Raw genomic sequence first — 13,363 nt, 5'->3', positions numbered from 1 at the left:
GACATTCCAGAGTGGAAGGGAGTACAGGCTGTAATGAGAAATATCTGGCTCTAAAACAAAAACGGACCTATCGAGCAGAATCCTTGTCAAGGCGTCCATTCAACTTACAGACTTAAACTGATGTGTCTTGGCAGCAGTTTGGAAACCCTTTCTTTTGAGAATGTAAAACAGTCATTTCCAGCCCTACAGTAGCATATAAGAGTTAGCAGTAAGAATGCGTTTAAAACACAGAAGACCCGCTTCTTCCAAAGTGATCTGCGGTGTGTTGGTTCCATTTAGGGAGTCTCATCTATGTTTAGATTCATCGAGTTAGAAACACGTTTCTTCTAAACGTTGCGTTTGGATACTCCAGAGTGGAAGGGAGAACAGGCTGTAATGAGAAATATCTGGCTCTAAAACAAAATCGGAGCTATCTAGCAGAGAAGTTGTCAATGTGTGCATTCAACTGACAGAGTTTAACTCATGTGTGTCTGCAGCAGTTCAGAAACCCTTTCTTTAGGGAACGTGTGTGGAAACAGTCATTTCCAGCCCTATAGTGGCATAGTAGAGTAAGCCGTGAGAATGCGTTGAAAACACAGAAGAGCCGCTTCTAACAAACTGATCTGCAGTGTGTTGGTTCCGTTTAGGAAGTTGCATCTATGTTTTGATTCAGCGAGTCAGAAACACGTTTCTTCTACAAGCTGCGTTTGGACTTTCCAGAGTGTAAGGGGGTACAGTTTGTAATGAGAAACGTCTGGCTCCAAAACGAAAACGGAGCTATCTAGAGCAGAAAGGCTGTCCATGTGTGCATTCACCTTACATAATTAAACCGATGTGTGTTTGCAGCAGTTCAGAAACCCTTTCTTTAGAGAATGTAGAAACAGTTATTTCCAGCCCTATAGTGGCATCTAAGAGTTAGTCGTAAGAAGGCGTTTAAAACAGAAAAGACCCTATTCTCACAAACCGATCTGCTGTGTGTTGGTTCCTTTTAGGAAGTTGCATCTATGTATAGATTCAGCGTGTTCGAAACACGTTACTTTTAAAAGCTGCGTTTGGATATTCCAGAGCGGAAGGGAGTACAGGCTGTAATGAGAAATAGCTGGCTCTTAAACAAAGCTGAACTATCTAGCGGAATGGGTGTCCATGTTAGCATTCAACTTACAGAGTTAAACTAATGTGTGTTTGCAGCGTTTCAGATCCCTAGGTTTGAAGAGTGTAGAAACAGTCATTTCCAGCCCTGTTGTGGAATATTAGAGTTAGCAGTCAGAATCCGTTTAAAAGACAGAAGACGCGCTATTTACAAACTGATCTGCTGTGTGTTGGATCCTTTTAGATAGTTGCATCTATGTTCAGATTCAGCGAGTTAGAAACTCGTTTCTTCTAAAAGCTGCGTTTGGACACTCCAGAGTGGAAGGGGGTAGAAGCTGTAATGACAAATATCTGGCTCCAAAACAAACACGGAGCTATCTAGCACAATGGTTGTCCATGTGTGCATTCAGCTTACAGACTTAAACTGACGTGCGTTTGCAGCACTTCACAAACCCTTTCTTTAGAGAACGTACAGTCATTTCCATCCCTATAGAGGCATATAAGAGTCAGCAGTAAGAATACGTTTAAAAGACACATAACCCGCTTCTTACAAACGGATCTGCTGTGTGTTGGTTTTTTTTTTATAGGAAGCTGCATCTATGTTTCAATTCAGCGAGTTAGAAACAGGTTTCTTCTAAAAATTGCGTTGGGACAGTCCCGAGTGGAAGGGAGCACAGGCTGGAATCAGAAATACCTGGCTCTAAAACAAAAACAGCTATGTAGCGGAATGTTTGCCAATGTGTGCATTCAACTTAAACGGATGTGTGTTTGCAGCTATTCGGCAACCTTTTCTTTAGTTACGCTAGAAACAGTCATTTGTAGCCCTATAGTGGCATATGAGAGTTAGCAGTAAGAAGGCGTTTAAAACACAGAAGACCCGCTTCTTACAAACCCATCTGCTGTGTGTTGGTTCCTTTTAGGAAGTTGATTCTATGTTTACATTCAGCGAGTTAGAAACACGTTTCTTCTAAAAGCTGCGTTTGGACATTCCATAGTGGAAGGGACTACAGGCTGTAATGAGAAATAGCTGGCTCTAAAACAAAGACGGAACTATCTAGCAGAATGGTTGTCCATGTTAGCATTCAACTTACAGAGTTAAACCAATGTATGTTTTCAGCATTTCTGATCCCCTTTGTTTGGAGAATATAGAAACAGACATTTCCAGCCCTATAGTGCCATAGAAGAGTTGGCAGTCAGAATGCGTTTAAAACTCAGAAGACCCGCTATTTACAAACTGATCTGCTGTGTGTTGGTTCCTTTGAGATAGTTGCATCTATGTTCAGATTCAGCGAGTTAGAAACACGTTTCTTCTAAAAGCTGCGTTTGGATACTCCAGAGTGGAAGGGGATCGAAGTTTTAATGAGAAATATCTGGCTCCGAAACAAAAACGGAGCTGTGTAGCACAATGCTTGTCGATGTGTGCATTCACCTTACAGAATTAAACTGATGTGTGTTTGCAGCACTTCAGAGACCTTTTCTTTAGAGAATGTACATTCATTTCCAGCCCTATAGAGGCATCTAAGAGTCGGCAGTAAGAATGCGTTTAAAAGACACAAAACACGCTTCTTACAAAAGGATATGCTGTGTGTAGGTTTTTTTTTTTTTTTTTTATAGGAAGTTGCATCTATGTTTAAATTCAGCGAGTTAGAGAAAGGTTTCTTCTAAAAATTGCGTTTGGCCGTTACCGAGTGGAAGGGAGTACAGGCTGTAATCAGAAATACCTGGCTCTAAAATAAAAACTGAGCTATCTAGCGGAATGTTTGTCATCGTGTGCTTTCAACTCAAACTGGTGTGTGTTTGCAGCTATTCGGCAACCTTTTCTTTAGAGACTGTAGAAACAGTCATCTCTGGCCCTATATTGGCATGAAAGAGGTAGCAGTAAGAATGCGTTTAAAACACAGAAGACCCGCTTCTTACAAACCGATCTGCTGTGTGTTGGTTCCTTTGAGGAAGTTGATTCTATGTTTAGATTCGGCGAGTTAGAAACACGTTTCTTCTGAAAGCTGCGTTTGGACATTCCAGAGTGGAGGGGAGTACAGGCCGTAATGAGAAATATCTGGCTCTGCAACGAAAACGGAGCTATCTAGCAGAATGGTTGTCAACGTGTCCATTCAACTAACACTATTAAACCGATGTGTATTTGCAGCAGTTCAGAAACCCTTTCTTTAGCGAATGTAGAAACAGTCATTTCCAGCCCTCTAGTGTTACGTAAGAGTTAGCAGTAAGAATGCGTTTAAAACGCAGAAGACCCGCTACTTACAAACTGATCTTCTGTGTGTCGGTTCCTTTTAGATAGCTGCACAGATGCTTAGATTCAGCGAGTTAGAAACAAGTTTCTTCGAATAGCTGCGTTTGGACATTCCAGAGTGGAAGGGAGTCCAGGGTGTAATGAGAAATATCTGGCTCTAAAACAAAACGGAGCTATCTAGCAGAATGGTTCTCAATGTCTGCATTCACCTTACAGAGTTAAACTGATTTGTGTTTTCAGCACTTCAGACACCTTTCCTTTAGGGAATGTACAAACAGTCACATCCAGCCCTTTAGTGGCCTATAAGATTTAGCGGTAAGAATGCGTTTAAAACACAGAAAACCTGCTTCCTACAAACCGATCTGCTGTGTGTTGGTTCCGTTTAGGAAGTTGCATCCACGTTTAGATTGAGCGAGTTAGAAACACGTTTCTTCAAAGAGCTGCCTTTGGACATTCCAGAGTGGAAGGGAGTACAGGCTGTAATGAGAAATATCTGGCTCTAAAACAAAAACGGACCTATCGAGCAGAATCCTTGTCAAGGCGTCCATTCAACTTACAGACTTAAACTGATGTGTCTTGGCAGCAGTTTGGAAACCCTTTCTTTTGAGAATGTAAAACAGTCATTTCCAGCCCTACAGTAGCATATAAGAGTTAGCAGTAAGAATGCGTTTAAAACACAGAAGACCCGCTTCTTCCAAAGTGATCTGCGGTGTGTTGGTTCCATTTAGGGAGTCTCATCTATGTTTAGATTCATCGAGTTAGAAACACGTTTCTTCTAAACGTTGCGTTTGGATACTCCAGAGTGGAAGGGAGAACAGGCTGTAATGAGAAATATCTGGCTCTAAAACAAAATCGGAGCTATCTAGCAGAGAAGTTGTCAATGTGTGCATTCAACTGACAGAGTTTAACTCATGTGTGTCTGCAGCAGTTCAGAAACCCTTTCTTTAGGGAACGTGTGTGGAAACAGTCATTTCCAGCCCTATAGTGGCATAGTAGAGTAAGCCGTGAGAATGCGTTGAAAACACAGAAGAGCCGCTTCTAACAAACTGATCTGCAGTGTGTTGGTTCCGTTTAGGAAGTTGCATCTATGTTTCGATTCAGCGAGTCAGAAACACGTTTCTTCTACAAGCTGCGTTTGGACTTTCCAGAGTGTAAGGGGGTACAGTTTGTAATGAGAAACGTCTGGCTCCAAAACGAAAACGGAGCTATCTAGAGCAGAAAGGCTGTCCATGTGTGCATTCACCTTACATAATTAAACCGATGTGTGTTTGCAGCAGTTCAGAAACCCTTTCTTTAGAGAATGTAGAAACAGTTATTTCCAGCCCTATAGTGGCATCTAAGAGTTAGTCGTAAGAAGGCGTTTAAAACAGAAAAGACCCTATTCTCACAAACCGATCTGCTGTGTGTTGGTTCCTTTTAGGAAGTTGCATCTATGTATAGATTCAGCGTGTTCGAAACACGTTACTTTTAAAAGCTGCGTTTGGATATTCCAGAGCGGAAGGGAGTACAGGCTGTAATGAGAAATAGCTGGCTCTTAAACAAAGCTGAACTATCTAGCGGAATGGGTGTCCATGTTAGCATTCAACTTACAGAGTTAAACTAATGTGTGTTTGCAGCGTTTCAGATCCCTAGGTTTGAAGAGTGTAGAAACAGTCATTTCCAGCCCTGTTGTGGAATATTAGAGTTAGCAGTCAGAATCCGTTTAAAAGACAGAAGACGCGCTATTTACAAACTGATCTGCTGTGTGTTGGATCCTTTTAGATAGTTGCATCTATGTTCAGATTCAGCGAGTTAGAAACTCGTTTCTTCTAAAAGCTGCGTTTGGACACTCCAGAGTGGAAGGGGGTAGAAGCTGTAATGACAAATATCTGGCTCCAAAACAAACACGGAGCTATCTAGCACAATGGTTGTCCATGTGTGCATTCAGCTTACAGACTTAAACTGACGTGCGTTTGCAGCACTTCACAAACCCTTTCTTTAGAGAACGTACAGTCATTTCCATCCCTATAGAGGCATATAAGAGTCAGCAGTAAGAATACGTTTAAAAGACACATAACCCGCTTCTTACAAACGGATCTGCTGTGTGTTGGTTTTTTTTTTATAGGAAGCTGCATCTATGTTTCAATTCAGCGAGTTAGAAACAGGTTTCTTCTAAAAATTGCGTTGGGACAGTCCCGAGTGGAAGGGAGCACAGGCTGGAATCAGAAATACCTGGCTCTAAAACAAAAACAGCTATGTAGCGGAATGTTTGCCAATGTGTGCATTCAACTTAAACGGATGTGTGTTTGCAGCTATTCGGCAACCTTTTCTTTAGTTACGCTAGAAACAGTCATTTGTAGCCCTATAGTGGCATATGAGAGTTAGCAGTAAGAAGGCGTTTAAAACACAGAAGACCCGCTTCTTACAAACCCATCTGCTGTGTGTTGGTTCCTTTTAGGAAGTTGATTCTATGTTTACATTCAGCGAGTTAGAAACACGTTTCTTCTAAAAGCTGCGTTTGGACATTCCATAGTGGAAGGGACTACAGGCTGTAATGAGAAATAGCTGGCTCTAAAACAAAGACGGAACTATCTAGCAGAATGGTTGTCCATGTTAGCATTCAACTTACAGAGTTAAACCAATGTATGTTTTCAGCATTTCTGATCCCCTTTGTTTGGAGAATATAGAAACAGACATTTCCAGCCCTATAGTGCCATAGAAGAGTTGGCAGTCAGAATGCGTTTAAAACTCAGAAGACCCGCTATTTACAAACTGATCTGCTGTGTGTTGGTTCCTTTGAGATAGTTGCATCTATGTTCAGATTCAGCGAGTTAGAAACACGTTTCTTCTAAAAGCTGCGTTTGGATACTCCAGAGTGGAAGGGGATCGAAGTTTTAATGAGAAATATCTGGCTCCGAAACAAAAACGGAGCTGTGTAGCACAATGCTTGTCGATGTGTGCATTCACCTTACAGAATTAAACTGATGTGTGTTTGCAGCACTTCAGAGACCTTTTCTTTAGAGAATGTACATTCATTTCCAGCCCTATAGAGGCATCTAAGAGTCGGCAGTAAGAATGCGTTTAAAAGACACAAAACACGCTTCTTACAAAAGGATATGCTGTGTGTAGGTTTTTTTTTTTTTTTTTTTTTATAGGAAGTTGCATCTATGTTTAAATTCAGCGAGTTAGAGAAAGGTTTCTTCTAAAAATTGCGTTTGGCCGTTACCGAGTGGAAGGGAGTACAGGCTGTAATCAGAAATACCTGGCTCTAAAATAAAAACTGAGCTATCTAGCGGAATGTTTGTCATCGTGTGCTTTCAACTCAAACTGGTGTGTGTTTGCAGCTATTCGGCAACCTTTTCTTTAGAGACTGTAGAAACAGTCATCTCTGGCCCTATATTGGCATGAAAGAGGTAGCAGTAAGAATGCGTTTAAAACACAGAAGACCCGCTTCTTACAAACCGATCTGCTGTGTGTTGGTTCCTTTGAGGAAGTTGATTCTATGTTTAGATTCGGCGAGTTAGAAACACGTTTCTTCTGAAAGCTGCGTTTGGACATTCCAGAGTGGAGGGGAGTACAGGCCGTAATGAGAAATATCTGGCTCTGCAACGAAAACGGAGCTATCTAGCAGAATGGTTGTCAACGTGTCCATTCAACTAACACTATTAAACCGATGTGTATTTGCAGCAGTTCAGAAACCCTTTCTTTAGCGAATGTAGAAACAGTCATTTCCAGCCCTCTAGTGTTACGTAAGAGTTAGCAGTAAGAATGCGTTTAAAACGCAGAAGACCCGCTACTTACAAACTGATCTTCTGTGTGTCGGTTCCTTTTAGATAGCTGCACAGATGCTTAGATTCAGCGAGTTAGAAACAAGTTTCTTCGAATAGCTGCGTTTGGACATTCCAGAGTGGAAGGGAGTCCAGGGTGTAATGAGAAATATCTGGCTCTAAAACAAAACGGAGCTATCTAGCAGAATGGTTCTCAATGTCTGCATTCACCTTACAGAGTTAAACTGATTTGTGTTTTCAGCACTTCAGACACCTTTCCTTTAGGGAATGTACAAACAGTCACATCCAGCCCTTTAGTGGCCTATAAGATTTAGCGGTAAGAATGCGTTTAAAACACAGAAAACCTGCTTCCTACAAACCGATCTGCTGTGTGTTGGTTCCGTTTAGGAAGTTGCATCCACGTTTAGATTGAGCGAGTTAGAAACACGTTTCTTCAAAGAGCTGCCTTTGGACATTCCAGAGTGGAAGGGAGTACAGGCTGTAATGAGAAATATCTGGCTCTAAAACAAAAACGGACCTATCGAGCAGAATCCTTGTCAAGGCGTCCATTCAACTTACAGACTTAAACTGATGTGTCTTGGCAGCAGTTTGGAAACCCTTTCTTTTGAGAATGTAAAACAGTCATTTCCAGCCCTACAGTAGCATATAAGAGTTAGCAGTAAGAATGCGTTTAAAACACAGAAGACCCGCTTCTTCCAAAGTGATCTGCGGTGTGTTGGTTCCATTTAGGGAGTCTCATCTATGTTTAGATTCATCGAGTTAGAAACACGTTTCTTCTAAACGTTGCGTTTGGATACTCCAGAGTGGAAGGGAGAACAGGCTGTAATGAGAAATATCTGGCTCTAAAACAAAATCGGAGCTATCTAGCAGAGAAGTTGTCAATGTGTGCATTCAACTGACAGAGTTTAACTCATGTGTGTCTGCAGCAGTTCAGAAACCCTTTCTTTAGGGAACGTGTGTGGAAACAGTCATTTCCAGCCCTATAGTGGCATAGTAGAGTAAGCCGTGAGAATGCGTTGAAAACACAGAAGAGCCGCTTCTAACAAACTGATCTGCAGTGTGTTGGTTCCGTTTAGGAAGTTGCATCTATGTTTCGATTCAGCGAGTCAGAAACACGTTTCTTCTACAAGCTGCGTTTGGACTTTCCAGAGTGTAAGGGGGTACAGTTTGTAATGAGAAACGTCTGGCTCCAAAACGAAAACGGAGCTATCTAGAGCAGAAAGGCTGTCCATGTGTGCATTCACCTTACATAATTAAACCGATGTGTGTTTGCAGCAGTTCAGAAACCCTTTCTTTAGAGAATGTAGAAACAGTTATTTCCAGCCCTATAGTGGCATCTAAGAGTTAGTCGTAAGAAGGCGTTTAAAACAGAAAAGACCCTATTCTCACAAACCGATCTGCTGTGTGTTGGTTCCTTTTAGGAAGTTGCATCTATGTATAGATTCAGCGTGTTCGAAACACGTTACTTTTAAAAGCTGCGTTTGGATATTCCAGAGCGGAAGGGAGTACAGGCTGTAATGAGAAATAGCTGGCTCTTAAACAAAGCTGAACTATCTAGCGGAATGGGTGTCCATGTTAGCATTCAACTTACAGAGTTAAACTAATGTGTGTTTGCAGCGTTTCAGATCCCTAGGTTTGAAGAGTGTAGAAACAGTCATTTCCAGCCCTGTTGTGGAATATTAGAGTTAGCAGTCAGAATCCGTTTAAAAGACAGAAGACGCGCTATTTACAAACTGATCTGCTGTGTGTTGGATCCTTTTAGATAGTTGCATCTATGTTCAGATTCAGCGAGTTAGAAACTCGTTTCTTCTAAAAGCTGCGTTTGGACACTCCAGAGTGGAAGGGGGTAGAAGCTGTAATGACAAATATCTGGCTCCAAAACAAACACGGAGCTATCTAGCACAATGGTTGTCCATGTGTGCATTCAGCTTACAGACTTAAACTGACGTGCGTTTGCAGCACTTCACAAACCCTTTCTTTAGAGAACGTACAGTCATTTCCATCCCTATAGAGGCATATAAGAGTCAGCAGTAAGAATACGTTTAAAAGACACATAACCCGCTTCTTACAAACGGATCTGCTGTGTGTTGGTTTTTTTTTTATAGGAAGCTGCATCTATGTTTCAATTCAGCGAGTTAGAAACAGGTTTCTTCTAAAAATTGCGTTGGGACAGTCCCGAGTGGAAGGGAGCACAGGCTGGAATCAGAAATACCTGGCTCTAAAACAAAAACAGCTATGTAGCGGAATGTTTGCCAATGTGTGCATTCAACTTAAACGGATGTGTGTTTGCAGCTATTCGGCAACCTTTTCTTTAGTTACGCTAGAAACAGTCATTTGTAGCCCTATAGTGGCATATGAGAGTTAGCAGTAAGAAGGCGTTTAAAACACAGAAGACCCGCTTCTTACAAACCCATCTGCTGTGTGTTGGTTCCTTTTAGGAAGTTGATTCTATGTTTACATTCAGCGAGTTAGAAACACGTTTCTTCTAAAAGCTGCGTTTGGACATTCCATAGTGGAAGGGACTACAGGCTGTAATGAGAAATAGCTGGCTCTAAAACAAAGACGGAACTATCTAGCAGAATGGTTGTCCATGTTAGCATTCAACTTACAGAGTTAAACCAATGTATGTTTTCAGCATTTCTGATCCCCTTTGTTTGGAGAATATAGAAACAGACATTTCCAGCCCTATAGTGCCATAGAAGAGTTGGCAGTCAGAATGCGTTTAAAACTCAGAAGACCCGCTATTTACAAACTGATCTGCTGTGTGTTGGTTCCTTTGAGATAGTTGCATCTATGTTCAGATTCAGCGAGTTAGAAACACGTTTCTTCTAAAAGCTGCGTTTGGATACTCCAGAGTGGAAGGGGATCGAAGTTTTAATGAGAAATATCTGGCTCCGAAACAAAAACGGAGCTGTGTAGCACAATGCTTGTCGATGTGTGCATTCACCTTACAGAATTAAACTGATGTGTGTTTGCAGCACTTCAGAGACCTTTTCTTTAGAGAATGTACATTCATTTCCAGCCCTATAGAGGCATCTAAGAGTCGGCAGTAAGAATGCGTTTAAAAGACACAAAACACGCTTCTTACAAAAGGATATGCTGTGTGTAGGTTTTTTTTTTTTTTTTTTTTTTATAGGAAGTTGCATCTATGTTTAAATTCAGCGAGTTAGAGAAAGGTTTCTTCTAAAAATTGCGTTTGGCCGTTACCGAGTGGAAGGGAGTACAGGCTGTAATCAGAAATACCTGGCTCTAAAATAAAAACTGAGCTATCTAGCGGAATGTTTGTCATCGTGTGCTTTCAACTCAAACTGGTGTGTGTTTGCAGCTATTCGGCAACCTTTTCTTTAGAGACTGTAGAAACAGTCATCTCTGGCCCTATATTGGCATGAAAGAGGTAGCAGTAAGAATGCGTTTAAAACACAGAAGACCCGCTTCTTACAAACCGATCTGCTGTGTGTTGGTTCCTTTGAGGAAGTTGATTCTATGTTTAGATTCGGCGAGTTAGAAACACGTTTCTTCTGAAAGCTGCGTTTGGACATTCCAGAGTGGAGGGGAGTACAGGCCGTAATGAGAAATATCTGGCTCTGCAACGAAAACGGAGCTATCTAGCAGAATGGTTGTCAACGTGTCCATTCAACTAACACTATTAAACCGATGTGTATTTGCAGCAGTTCAGAAACCCTTTCTTTAGCGAATGTAGAAACAGTCATTTCCAGCCCTCTAGTGTTACGTAAGAGTTAGCAGTAAGAATGCGTTTAAAACGCAGAAGACCCGCTACTTACAAACTGATCTTCTGTGTGTCGGTTCCTTTTAGATAGCTGCACAGATGCTTAGATTCAGCGAGTTAGAAACAAGTTTCTTCGAATAGCTGCGTTTGGACATTCCAGAGTGGAAGGGAGTCCAGGGTGTAATGAGAAATATCTGGCTCTAAAACAAAACGGAGCTATCTAGCAGAATGGTTCTCAATGTCTGCATTCACCTTACAGAGTTAAACTGATTTGTGTTTTCAGCACTTCAGACACCTTTCCTTTAGGGAATGTACAAACAGTCACATCCAGCCCTTTAGTGGCCTATAAGATTTAGCGGTAAGAATGCGTTTAAAACACAGAAAACCTGCTTCCTACAAACCGATCTGCTGTGTGTTGGTTCCGTTTAGGAAGTTGCATCCACGTTTAGATTGAGCGAGTTAGAAACACGTTTCTTCAAAGAGCTGCCTTTGGACATTCCAGAGTGGAAGGGAGTACAGGCTGTAATGAGAAATATCTGGCTCTAAAACAAAAACGGACCTATCGAGCAGAATCCTTGTCAAGGCGTCCATTCAACTTACAGACTTAAACTGATGTGTCTTGGCAGCAGTTTGGAAACCCTTTCTTTTGAGAATGTAAAACAGTCATTTCCAGCCCTACAGTAGCATATAAGAGTTAGCAGTAAGAATGCGTTTAAAACACAGAAGACCCGCTTCTTCCAAAGTGATCTGCGGTGTGTTGGTTCCATTTAGGGAGTCTCATCTATGTTTAGATTCATCGAGTTAGAAACACGTTTCTTCTAAACGTTGCGTTTGGATACTCCAGAGTGGAAGGGAGAACAGGCTGTAATGAGAAATATCTGGCTCTAAAACAAAATCGGAGCTATCTAGCAGAGAAGTTGTCAATGTGTGCATTCAACTGACAGAGTTTAACTCATGTGTGTCTGCAGCAGTTCAGAAACCCTTTCTTTAGGGAACGTGTGTGGAAACAGTCATTTCCAGCCCTATAGTGGCATAGTAGAGTAAGCCGTGAGAATGCGTTGAAAACACAGAAGAGCCGCTTCTAACAAACTGATCTGCAGTGTGTTGGTTCCGTTTAGGAAGTTGCATCTATGTTTCGATTCAGCGAGTCAGAAACACGTTTCTTCTACAAGCTGCGTTTGGACTTTCCAGAGTGTAAGGGGGTACAGTTTGTAATGAGAAACGTCTGGCTCCAAAACGAAAACGGAGCTATCTAGAGCAGAAAGGCTGTCCATGTGTGCATTCACCTTACATAATTAAACCGATGTGTGTTTGCAGCAGTTCAGAAACCCTTTCTTTAGAGAATGTAGAAACAGTTATTTCCAGCCCTATAGTGGCATCTAAGAGTTAGTCGTAAGAAGGCGTTTAAAACAGAAAAGACCCTATTCTCACAAACCGATCTGCTGTGTGTTGGTTCCTTTTAGGAAGTTGCATCTATGTATAGATTCAGCGTGTTCGAAACACGTTACTTTTAAAAGCTGCGTTTGGATATTCCAGAGCGGAAGGGAGTACAGGCTGTAATGAGAAATAGCTGGCTCTTAAACAAAGCTGAACTATCTAGCGGAATGGGTGTCCATGTTAGCATTCAACTTACAGAGTTAAACTAATGTGTGTTTGCAGCGTTTCAGATCCCTAGGTTTGAAGAGTGTAGAAACAGTCATTTCCAGCCCTGTTGTGGAATATTAGAGTTAGCAGTCAGAATCCGTTTAAAAGACAGAAGACGCGCTATTTACAAACTGATCTGCTGTGTGTTGGATCCTTTTAGATAGTTGCATCTATGTTCAGATTCAGCGAGTTAGAAACTCGTTTCTTCTAAAAGCTGCGTTTGGACACTCCAGAGTGGAAGGGGGTAGAAGCTGTAATGACAAATATCTGGCTCCAAAACAAACACGGAGCTATCTAGCACAATGGTTGTCCATGTGTGCATTCAGCTTACAGACTTAAACTGACGTGCGTTTGCAGCACTTCACAAACCCTTTCTTTAGAGAACGTACAGTCATTTCCATCCCTATAGAGGCATATAAGAGTCAGCAGTAAGAATACGTTTAAAAGACACATAACCCGCTTCTTACAAACGGATCTGCTGTGTGTTGGTTTTTTTTTTATAGGAAGCTGCATCTATGTTTCAATTCAGCGAGTTAGAAACAGGTTTCTTCTAAAAATTGCGTTGGGACAGTCCCGAGTGGAAGGGAGCACAGGCTGGAATCAGAAATACCTGGCTCTAAAACAAAAACAGCTATGTAGCGGAATGTTTGCCAATGTGTGCATTCAACTTAAACGGATGTGTGTTTGCAGCTATTCGGCAACCTTTTCTTTAGTTACGCTAGAAACAGTCATTTGTAGCCCTATAGTGGCATATGAGAGTTAGCAGTAAGAAGGCGTTTAAAACACAGAAGACCCGCTTCTTACAAACCCATCTGCTGTGTGTTGGTTCCTTTTAGGAAGTTGATTCTATGTTTACATTCAGCGAGTTAGAAACACGTTTCTTCTAAAAGCTGCGTTTGGACATTCCAT

This window comes from Saimiri boliviensis, chromosome Y, assembly GCF_048565385.1.
Source record: "Saimiri boliviensis isolate mSaiBol1 chromosome Y, mSaiBol1.pri, whole genome shotgun sequence".
NCBI lineage: Eukaryota > Metazoa > Chordata > Mammalia > Primates > Cebidae > Saimiri > Saimiri boliviensis.
Note: the sequence above shows the minus strand (reverse complement) of the source record.